This window comes from Spermophilus citellus, assembly GCF_964194105.1.
Source record: "Spermophilus citellus genome assembly, chromosome: 8".
Lineage (NCBI taxonomy): Eukaryota > Metazoa > Chordata > Mammalia > Rodentia > Sciuridae > Spermophilus > Spermophilus citellus.
In genome coordinates, this window is record NC_138189.1 from 122058344 (window position 1) to 122070110 (window position 11767).

Sequence of the window (11767 nt, forward strand, 5' to 3'; positions counted from 1 at the left end):
CCCTGAGTTCAATCCCTAGTACAAAAAAAAAAAAAAATGTTGATGTTGGGGCTGGGGTTGTGGCTCTGTGGTAGAGAACTTCCCTAATGTGTGAAGCACTAAGTTTGATCCTCAGCACCACATAAAAATAAATAAAATAAAGGTATTATGTCCATCTACACTAAAAAAATATATATTTTTTTTAAAAAGTGAATGTTGTTCAAAGTTTTATTTTGGGGTTAAGGGTATAATTCAGCGGCAGAGTACTTGCCTAGCATATGTAAAGCCCTGAGTTCCATCACCAGCACAGCAAAAATAATAATGATGATTGTTGTTGTTGCTGTTGTTTCTGGGCCTGATCTGGTGAGATTTCAAACCAGTAGTAGGACTCACGAATCTGAACTTAACTAGAACCTCGAGAAATTTGGAAGCAAATGGTCCATGGATGATACTTTGAGAAACATTACTCACATCCCTAAAATATACTAAGTATTGTAAAAATGTGTAGTTTTTTGGAGAGAGTCCATAATTTTTAGATTCTCTTTGATGCATCAAACCCAAAAATGTTTAAAAAAATACTATTTTCTGCCTCCTGCTTGCTTTCCTTCCAAGAATAATTGACATTCCACTCATTATTTAAGGTGAAAAGAGGAGCTAAATATTGTAGCAGGCTAAACTTTTTATAAAATTCAGAAATGACAAAAAATACAAAGCATTGGCTAAACTTTCAGTCCCTCACTTAATATTATTGCCACAGTGAATACCAGTACATTCCTACATGACAGTGTATTAAATATAATCCTGGTATCCCAAAAAATGTTAATGTGAATCTATTAGCACCAATACAGTGTCGACCAGCCCTGTAGTCAAGTTATATTCAATTGATAAAATAGGCTGAACATCATGGCAGATGCCTATAATCTTAGCTACTTGGGAGGCTGAGGCAGGAGATTGCAAATTCGAGGACAGCCTAAGCAACACATAATGAGACACCATCTCAAAAAAAAAAATGTTCACCTATAGTCATCAGTGATATCTTTAATGGCATAACAAGGTCACCTAAATAGTCCACAGTCCAACTGGAAAGGTTTAATGCAGGTATTTTGGCAGTCTTGTACCTTTGGTCAACATTTTAGTCATTTCATGTACAGTTCAGCATTTTCCAAAAATTTAAACCTTTCCAAAATTGTTTTTGTCTTTACAAAATATTACAGGAATTTATGAGATGTACTTGGATTAAACTAGACAGCACAATGTGATCTAATTTTTGGTGCAGAATCACTAAAATTGAAAATATTTAATTTTGATTTATATGTTTTTTTAGCCTTATACATTAATTAACTTTTAGTGAAAGTAAAAAGTATAGTAATATACTCTAAAAGAAGGTACATCACATTTATTAAGACAAACCAGTAGCCAACAAGTTAATGTTTGTTGAACAATAACATAGCATGGCCATTATTAATATTTAAGCTGACAATGCACTGACTTGAATATCAAAGGCCCCTCACCCCATGTCAAGTCATCTCTGACATTCTTAGGCATGGCCCGTAAGTCCATCCATATCACGTATTATATCCCAGACCATGTTTCTAAGCATTTTCCTAATAATGTATTTCACTTAACCCTGGCAACAACCTCATGAAGAAAGTGGTAGCAGTAGTGTCATTTTGCCCATGCAAAGACCAGTGCACAGTTACTCACTGTGCACTACTAGTATATAGCCAGCATTGATTTGAACCCATCACTCTGGCACAAAAATCTATCCTCTTAATTATTGTGCTGTACTCTCACAAGACCACTTGTTACAGAACAATCCCATGTACAATTTTATTAGTATGCAGCCGACCCTTCATATATATGGGTTCTGCACCCACAGAATCAACCAACCTTGGACCAAAAACATTTAGAAAAAAATCGCCTTTGTTCTGACTATGTACAGACTTATTTTATTTGTCATTGTTTCCTAAATAATACAGTAGAATAGTTATGTGGCATTTACTTTGTGTTAGTTATAAGGAATATATAGTCAACTTAAAGTGTAAAATATGATTGTTATATGCAAATATTATGGCATTTTATATAAGAGACTTGGGCTTGGGTTTTGATATTCAAGGGGGTCCTGGAATCAATCCCCTATGGATACCAAAGAATGACTGGTAATTTCTCACACACAGATTTTTTTTTTTTAAGGATACCTTTTAAAAATGAAATTGTCAGAAACAAAATTTTTTCCACAGAACAACTGTCAACCTTCTTGTGCATCCTTACTTCTTACAGAACACATTTTCTGAAGTGATGACCTGGACAACAGTTTGAAATTTCCATTTCTGTTGTAATCCTGGCAAAGGTTCCTTTTTTCAGCTCTTTTTGCATTAATTGGCCTCTCCTGAGCGACTTCTCTTTCAAGATTTAGTATAAAGGAGATACCTTCATGTAACTCTCTCTCTCTCTGGTTATCAAAGTACTTTCTTAACTTGCCCATACTTCAATGAAGCACTTGTTCTTCTCTTTCGCTCTCCCCACCCTGCTTCCCGCTCTGGGATGCAGTGGGTTTGGGGACTGAACCCAGGAGCACCCTATTCCTGAGCTGCACCCCCATTTTAAAAAATTATTTATTTTTGGTACCAGGGATTGAACCCATGGGCGCTTAACCACAGAGCCACATCCCCAGCCATTTTTAATAAAATACTAAGTTCCTTGGGGCCTCTCTGAGTCGCTAAGGGTGGCTTTGAACTCACAATTTTCCTCCCTCAGCCTCCCAAGCCACTGGGAGTACAGATATGTGCCACAGTGGCAGTCTGTGCCCCCAATTTTTGAGACAAGGTCTTGCTAAATTGCCAAGACTTCCTTGAACTAATTCTCCTAAGCAGCTGGGATTAGAGGCATATACCACTGTGCCTGGTTTAAACACAATTCCTTGAGCTACATTTCCCAATTATTTTCTAATCAAGGTGTAAATTGGATCTAACAGTCGCTAATGTACATTTCATTTAAAAAATATTAGAGGGCATGGAAGGCTGAGGTGTAAGGATCGCAAGTTCAAAGCCAGCCTCAGAAACTTAGGCCCTAAGCAAACTAAAGACTCGTCTCAAACCATGTTACATTGTTGTTTAAAAAAAAAAACGTATCCAGTGAAATCTAAATATCCTAACAATTTGAGGCTTTTTAAAAAAAAAAAAAAAATCCAGAGATTTTGCATCAGTCTTTCAGATCCTGGAACTAACATTTCTATTCTACTTCTCCCACATGGTTTTATCTTAATGTAAAACACTTTTTACAGTTGAAGTCTAATCATCAATTATACTCTGTAACCTGTAACTTATATGTAAATAAATTTAAATTAATTTATTTCCTGGGTTAATAAATGGTCTAAATATTCAAATCTTCTATCATTTTAATTATTAGTAGTAAAAATTTTAATCAATATAACAATATAATTTTTCAAAAATTTGTGCATTACTAAAGATTGAACCCAGCAGGGCACTCTGCCACTGAGCTACATCCCAGGCTTATTTTTTATTTTGGGACAGTGTCTGGCTAAATTGCCCAGGCTGGCTTCAAACTTGGGATCCTCCTGCCTCAGCCTCCCAATGGAATTATAGTGTGCACCATGCTTGGCTACAATTTTGTCTTTTATTTATTTATTTATTTATTTAGAGACAATTGCAAAGAGACCCACTGAGTTGCTGAGGCTGGCTTTGAACTTGTGGTGTTCCTGCCTAAGCCTCCTGGGTTGCTGGGATTATAGAAAAAAAAATCTATATGTGAGAAATTATCAGTCATTCTTTGGTATCCATGCCTGGCAAGTTTGTCATTCTTAAAACATAAAAAAGAAAATTGCAGTCTGGCATTGTGGCTCAGGCCTGTAATTCCAGTTACTCAGAAGACTAAGGCAGGAGGATTGTTAAGTTTGAGGCCAGCCTGGGCAACTCACTAAGACCCTGCCTCAAAACAAAACAAAACAAAACAAAATTAAAGAAGGGCTGAAGAAGAAGGATAGGGATAAAGCACTGTAGGTTTAATTCCCAATACCAGAAAAAAAAATTGTAAGTGCATATCTGAATGACAGCACTAGATGCAGTTTATTCATTTTTATGGATGAAGATTACTGATTGCAATATCGAGACAGGTTCAGATTAACAATATTATGTATAATATAATTTTATAAATATAATGAATATAACAGGATATGTAAAATATTTTTGTTTTTATAGCTGGAAATTCTGGGACACCTTATTTACATAGACAAGTAGTTGAGAATGGAAGGAGTTTTTTTTAACAACATTATAATTTTGGGATCCAAAATATATTTTTAAAATCACCATGTTCTATCATGAAAAATTAAGTTGGTATCCAGCATGTTAAAAAAAATTCATTACAAGTTAGCATTAAATCTGAGGATATAGTTTAGTGGTAGAGTGCTCACCTAGCATGCTCAAGATCCTGGTTTAACTCCAGTACTGCAAAGTAAGTTTTTTCCAAAAAATTGCATTAATTTCCAGTTTTGCTTTTGTTTGTTTATGTTCAGTCTCTGTAAAGGCTGTCAAAATTGCCAGTGTTGACTGTATTTCAAGCCATCATGGTGGGGTATGGGGAATCATTTTCAATTAGCAATAATCTTGCCTCAGATAAACCTCATTGGCTAATGATACTGTCACTGTGCAAAGCTTCCTATTGTTTTTTTAAATGAGTTTGCTATTCTTTTCTGTTTGTTTTTCCTTTCCAGTCAGTCATCACATTGCTATAATTGTCTTAAATTTAGGAGGCATATTAGGGTTCTCCAGAGGAATAAAGACAATAGAATATATATAATTAGAAGAGGGGATTTATTAGATTGGCTCACACCATCAGAGGCTGCATCTTCCTGCAATTGCCATCTGTAGGCTGGAGAGCCAGGGATACCAGTAGCTGTTCAAGTCCAAGAAGCTGGAGCCTTAGAACCAGAGGGGCCAATGATGCAGTCCAGCCTAAGACTGAAGGCCTGTAAGCTTCCTGAAGAGCCACTATTACCAGTCTGTGTTCAAAACTGAAGAATCTGGAGTCTGAGGTCCATAGGTGATGGCAAAAGACAATACCAATTCAAGAAGAATCAAGCATGTGCAAATTTGGCTCTTCTTCTAATATATATATATATTAGAGAGAGAGATTGTCTATATATATATATATATATATATATATATATATATATATATATATACATACACATACATACACACACACATATATATATACACACCCAGAAGTGGGATTGCTGTTTGTTCCTCTTCAAAGAAAGCTTTTTGGCTCATGTGTATCTTACTCAATAGTTTTTAGTTTTTTATGATCAGCTCATCAAGTTTAAAAAATTTCAGTTGGCATATTTACCAGAGGACATTGAATTTGAGATTAATTTCAACATATTTGATGTTGTTTCAATACTGAATCTTCCCCTTCTGGGAACCCAGTAAGTCTCTCCATTTATGTAATCCTGTTTCATGTCCCATAATAAAGTTTTGTAGTTTTCATGAGTTTCACATATAGCTTTTTAAATTTAACTTTTTTTTTTCAATGCTGAGCATGGAACCCAGGACCTCATGTATGCTAGGTATGCACTCTACCACTGAACTATACTCCCAGCCCAAAATAACATATTTTGGCCCAAAATAACCTGTTTTGGCTGCTATCAATGTGTTCTTTCTCCTCTCTCTTCCCTTTGTGTCCTTTCTTCTATCTTTTTTATTTTTTATCTTATTATCCCAAATAGACTAAACTCTTGCAGAATTGGGAATAGACCACTATTATCATTTCCTAAATGCCTAAAATAAAGCTATGCTAGACTAATTACTAAGGAAAGAAATACTTGTTGGATAAATAAATGGATGAAAGGCTTGATTCATAAACTAGAAATATATCAGGAAGAAGAATCTGGGGGATATGCCAGGAAAAGTCTCAAAAAATTATAATCCCTCAAAAATAGATGATAAATTTTGGCTTGGTGATGCCATATGGCAAGAATTTCCCCTGCCATGTGTGAGATTCCAGCTATAGTGAACAGAGTCTGAGAGTTCTGGGAAAGAACTGATCTTACACTGCTTGTCCCATGGGTTTTCCCTCATTCTTCCCAAAATGACATTGGGAAGAAACCACTAGAAAACATCAGAAGCTTGGGTTGGGGTTGTGGTTCAAAGGTAGAGCACTTGCCTAGCATGCGTGAGGCACTGGGTTCAATCCTCAGCCCCACATTAAAAAAAAAAAAAAAAAAAAGGTATTGTGTCAACCTACAACTAAAAACTAAATGTTTAAAAAAAAATCAGTAGCTTGAGCTCATCATCCTGAGGAGAACCCTGCCCTTCCTCCCGAGGAAATTCCTTTATAGATTCCAGCTGTTTTTCTTACTCTAGCTGTAATTCAAACCACCCTTCCCTGGCTTCTCCTTGCAGTGGCCAAAGAGCAGAGCGGCCTCAGAATTCCTGAAAAGATCTCTCATTCCTCCCTACCACAAAACACTCTCAACCTTGCCAACCTTATCTACCCTGAATCCACCAGGATTAATCACACCATCCCTTTATCCCTGTTTCCATCAACACTAAAAGCAGCTGTGCACATCCAGGCACCCTCCAAGTCCCTCACTCCAGCCCCGGCATAGCTGACTCTCTAACTCCTTCTCTTCCATTCTCCCATTCTTCCCCAACCATGTTCCCTCTGTGCTCACTGTAATGCCTAAAGTGGGCAGCATAGTCCTCACCCTGCTCTGTGAAGGCCCCCTTCCCTGCCTTGCTGGGCCTGAAACCTGAATCACCCCTGGGAGATTTTCTACTTCCCCTGTAGCCCTTTCTAGATCAGTGGATATTCCTTCTGTCACATCCTGCTTAACGGACTGGAGATGAAATGAGGATTCCCTTCACTCTTCATTTCCAGTTTCAAACTACTTCTCCTTCCTAAAATTTCTCAGCTTTTAGCCAGTATGGTAACATGACCTGTAATCCCAGCTACTTGGAGGCCAGAAGAATCACTTGCACCCAGGAGTTGGAGAGAGTTGAAGAACAGGCTGAGCAATATACCAAGATGCCCTCTCAACCTTTTTTTATATATATAGGGCACTAATCTCCAGGATATATAAAGAACTCAAAAAACTTAACATACACACACACAAAAAACAAATAACTAATCAATAAGTGAGTTAAGGAACTAAACAGACACTTCACAGAAGAAGAAATAAAATCGATTAACAAACATGAAAAAAAAGTTCATTATCTCTAGCAATTAGAGAAATGCAAACCAAAAGTAATCTAAAATTTCATCTCACTCCAGTCAGAATGGCAAATATCAAAAATAAAAGCAATAAGTGTTTGTGAGGATGTGGGGAAAAAGGTACACTCAAAAATTGCTGGTGGGAAAAAGGTACACTCATACACAGCAAATTGGTGCAACCACTATTGAAAGCAGTATGGAGATTCCTCAGAAAATGAAATGGGGGGGCTGGGATTGTGGATCAGCAGTAGAGCGCTCGCCTTGCACATGTGCGGCCCTGGGTTCAATCTTCTGCACCACATAAAATAAATAAAATGAAGGCATTGTGTCCAACTATAACTAAAATATAAAATGATAGAGCTTTATTTAAAAAAAAAAAAAAACTTGAAATGGAACCACCATTTGACCCAGCTATCCCACTCCTCAGTCTTTACCCAAAGGACTTAAAGTCAGCATACTACAGTGATGCAGCTGCATCAATGTTTATAGCAACTCAATTCACAATAGCCAAATTATGGAACCAATATAGATGCCCCTCAACAGATGAATGGTTAAAGAAAATGTGGCACATATACACAATGGAATATTACTCAGCTTTAAAGAAGAATGAAATTATGGTATTTGCTGGTAAATGAGTGGAACTGGAGAATATCATGCTAAGTGAACTAAGTCAATCCTAAAAAACTAAAGGCCAAATGTTTTCTCTGATAAGTAGATGCTGATCCACAGTAAGGCAGGTTTGGGGGGTGGGGGTAGGAAGAATGAAGGAATTTTGGATTATGCGAGGGGGAATGAGGGGAGGGGTGTGGCAGTGGGGACGGAAGGATGGTAGAAGGAGACAGACATTATTACCCTATATACATGCATGATTACAGTATTGGTGTGACTGCACCATGTACAGCCAGAGGAATAAGAAGTTGTGCTCTGTTTGTGTACAATGTGTCAAAATGCATTCTACTGTCATGTATAACTAATTAGATAACTAATAATATTCTAGCTTTGAATCTCATATCATCAGATTATGCCAACTACTATCCCACATTTATCACTTGCCTTCATTTCTTAAAAGATTTTAGTAGCTGGGACAGGAGTACCCAGCATTTCAACATTCATATGGCTCAGCCTTCATGTGTCTTACCTCGGTTCCTTGACCTCTTTTACTCCTATAATTTTGCCTTTCATCCTGTGTGAGTCACTCCTTATATGAGATCATCTTACATCCTGATGTAATCAATGAGTATAATTCCATGTTCTCAATGTCAAGCATCTTTCTAGAATCCTGACCTTAGTCATCCTTATACTCTGCTATCCACAACTCTACCACATTTTGGTTATGCCTCCTTCTTCTCAGATCCTCCCATTCTTCATTGCTTAGCGTAAATTCTTACGTTATAATCACTCCATTGCAGACAGTTCTAATTGTCTGCTAAGATCCATCTTCCTGGTCTGGGGAAGCACCTCAGTGGTAGAGAACTTACCTAACATATGGAAAGTTCAGAGTTTGAATCCTCAGCACTGCCACCAAAATCATCATCATCATCATCATCATCATCATCATCATCTTTATCATCTATTCTCCCCTTTTAAAATGATATAAGTAGAGCTTAGCACAGAGCCTCACTTGCACACTGATTCCTGGGCTTCCTTACATTGAACTGTAGCATCGGAAATCAGAATGTGCTTTGCTAATGGAACATAAGCCATTAGCCCTTAAAATGAGGGCAATGCTTCCTCCTCAAGCTGCTACCTTGTTTCCATGATTCAGATGAGCAAAATACCTTAGGCATGGAAGAGAAACAAGATGGAAGGTCCTTCAGTTTGTAAATGATTGCTTGAAGCTGAGACCCAGTGATCTGCAGTGGTACCTTCTGATTGTGCTGAAGTAGACAAAGACATCTGTTTTAAGTCACAGAGTAAATGTTGGGTTGCTTTTGTTACAGCAACCTAGCTCTATTGTTCATAAACCTCCAACTTCTCAAGTGTGTGCTCACTTGCTAATACCTGATAAAACCACAACCAGATTGCAACTCTGCCTCTTCCTCACCTGTATTTACTCATACAGTCTGGCCAAGAAAAACCCTCAGTGATTAGTCACTCTTTAGATTCTGGAACATTGAATTCTAGTAGGCTTGTAATGTTCCCTGGCAATCATTTCAGATCTCCCTGGTCCATTCACTCCCCCACCTTCCTAGATAAATTATTCTCTTTGAAGCCAGAATTAGACAGGCAGGCAGTGTAGATAGGTAAATCGAGTCAGGTCAGGTCAAGGAGGCCAATTTTAAGTGAGTCTGGGAAGTTGGAGATTGTCCCCTGAGGGATCTTGTTGAGAACCTACCCCTGCTCCAACCTGTTGCCAAGGTAAACTGTCCCAGGAATTTCCTCTCCCTACAGAGAGTTATAAGTTTGTTAATGTGTCCTTGGCTACTCCACCCAGCCCTTCCCCCTTCAGCCCACCCATTTCCCACCTTTTCACCACTCTACCGAGCATTCCTGGGCCTAGTCACCTCCATACTAGGAGAAAGATAAGGGGGAAAAGCAGGAGAACAAAGGAATCCTAGGACATATGAAAAGGGCAGAACACCTCGTTTCTTGGGATACCATGATACCAACTATTCCCGTTCTCAGGAGAAGCCTGTTACCCCTTTTTTTTCCCGTGTAGACTAGTTTTCATTTATTCAGTCAATTTTGCGTAGCTGTCTCAACTGTGACAGATACATTTACATGTATTTGAGACTTCTTTGCGAGCAGCTGGAGATCTGAAATGCACTTGACAATTGTCTCCTTTTCCTGCTGTGCAGAGATGCTCTGTACCACGTGCTTCTCTACCCAGTTTATGATGTGCTCCTGTTCCTTTCGATGCATCATATTCTGCACAGACATATGATAATCCAGGTGATTCTTTACCTCCTTGTATACTTTATGTAGCCATTCCTGGTAAGTAACCTCCAAGGCTATAGCAATGCTACTCCTCTGGACATCAAAAAGATAGATAGTGGCGCTTCTGAACCAGTGCCTGCAGTGACTTCTCCAACTCAATTGCATCCTGGATTTGTTTGATGGACGTCTGCTTCACCTCTTCTAGTTGGGCAATTTTTTGCTCATCAATAAATTCTCCAATAGAGGCACCATATATTTTAATTATAGAGTAACCCCACTATTGATATGGTAGAGAAGGTCTCTGGGGTAATCACATATATTTCTTTGGATAGAAAATACAAGATAAGACCAGTTCCAAGCATGTAGGGTCCTGTTACACCAGTTTTAGGATAAAGAAACTGGAAGAATTCCTCAGGGATCAGCCCAGGAAGAACTTTTCCTCCAACTTCAGGAAGAGGTGGCTGCCCTGTATGAAAGATCCTTGTTGCCTGCAATACCCCTGGTCCTAGGACTACTGCATTCTTGAGACTGCATTCTTGCTTTGGCTGCAGCAGAAAGTACCACCCGGGGGGATCATGGTCAGCAAATGTCCACGCACTAGGCTTCGTGTCCCTGTGACCCCAACCAGACTGTTACCCCTTTTTAAATAAACCCTGCTTTATATGCTTGCCTCGGCGTGCTTCTCTAATGTTCAAACATGTGGGGAAACAAGACTGTCACCAATAACCGGCAGTATGATAATCCTGCATCCTGATCCCTTCAGGAAAAGGAAGTTTCAGCAGAGAATTTCAACAAGCTTTTTTCTCTTCATGTCCTTACTCACATTTGTGTCCACCCTCTCCATCTTGCCTTGCTTCCTATTGCTGTGGATAAACTCTATGTACTCCTGATTAAGACCACCATTTCCTGGGCTGGGGCAGTAGCTCAGTGGCAGAGCGCTTGCCTAGCATGTGTGAAGCACTGGGTTCAATCCTTAGCACCACATAAAAATAAATAAATAAAATAATTAAAAAAAAAACATGTCCATGTCTGCACTGGATTTCATCAAAGACATTGCTTCAAGAAGTCTCCCTTTTCCCTTGCATCTTCACGTTTTCTTTCTCTTTCCAATGACATAAAAATATGCCTTTGTTACAGGAAGCCATCCGTGAATTACATGAGTATCTTCTCTTGGTATGGTAGCCAGGGAGATTTAGGTTTGGCACTGCAAACAATCCAAGGCTCTCCCTCTGCAATAGATTGCCCAACGAACGTGACCTTTATTTATCTCCGCTCTGCTAGAAAGATTCCCTCCTAGTGTTGTAGGGACAAACGAGGCAAGGCACCGAAGATAGCAGGAAACAGTTTTATTTGGCTGCAGCCAGGTTCAGAGGGTACAGCTTTTGCTGTAATCAATCAACCCCCTGAACCCCGAGTTCAGGGAGTTTCAGAGTTTTATGCCCAGCGTGTAAGGGGAGGGGCTCAGAAGTTCACAGTCTGTAGAAGTTCACATAAAAGCAGCTTTTTCTTTCACGTTCTGGGCAAGTTAACTCTTCAAGGACAACACCTGAGAAGGGGAGAGCTGCTTCTCCCCTTTCTTTCCTCCCTCTGCCAGCTGTTACCATGGAGCCCATTTGTAACTTATCTTAAAAATGTAGACATCTCTGTGAAGTCCCAGCTCAAGGCCAGAGGCCTTGTT

General features: G+C 38.9%; 1 pseudogene across 1 annotated transcript; it reads right to left on the minus strand.

Annotated features, from left to right (window-relative positions):
- Nucleotides 1-9891: 9891 nt before the first annotated feature.
- LOC308654725 (ATP synthase F(0) complex subunit B1, mitochondrial-like) lies at nt 9892-10650 on the minus strand (annotated as a pseudogene). Its single transcript has one exon. The product of its transcript is annotated as an ATP synthase F(0) complex subunit B1, mitochondrial-like (transcript).
- Nucleotides 10651-11767: the final 1117 nt, after the last annotated feature.